Source organism: Haplochromis burtoni, unplaced genomic scaffold (genome assembly GCF_018398535.1).
Source record: "Haplochromis burtoni strain Fernald_Lab_line unplaced genomic scaffold, NCSU_Asbu1 Contig_63, whole genome shotgun sequence".
Classification (NCBI taxonomy): Eukaryota; Metazoa; Chordata; class Actinopteri; order Cichliformes; family Cichlidae; genus Haplochromis; species Haplochromis burtoni.
In genome coordinates, this window is record NW_024582424.1 from 2495802 (window position 1) to 2496076 (window position 275).

A 275-nucleotide genomic window follows, 5' to 3' on the forward strand; every position below is an offset into this window, starting at 1 on the left:
ATTACACATGAAAAAAAACGACTTGTAAAATAATCACACCGTGACACATCTGTCTTTCTAAATGGAAGGACAGTAACTGCGTGTGTATATGCAAGTGTGTAAAATCTGAAGATAGTCAGATTAACAGTATTTCGTCTCTATCTGCCATTCTGCAGTTCATCTCATGTAAAAAAAATAACGTGCGTGACGTGAAAAAGGCGCATACCTTTGACGTTGCGACCAACTCTGTATTCATCGTCCACATGTAAATGAAAAAAAGGAGTTTAAAAAATCTC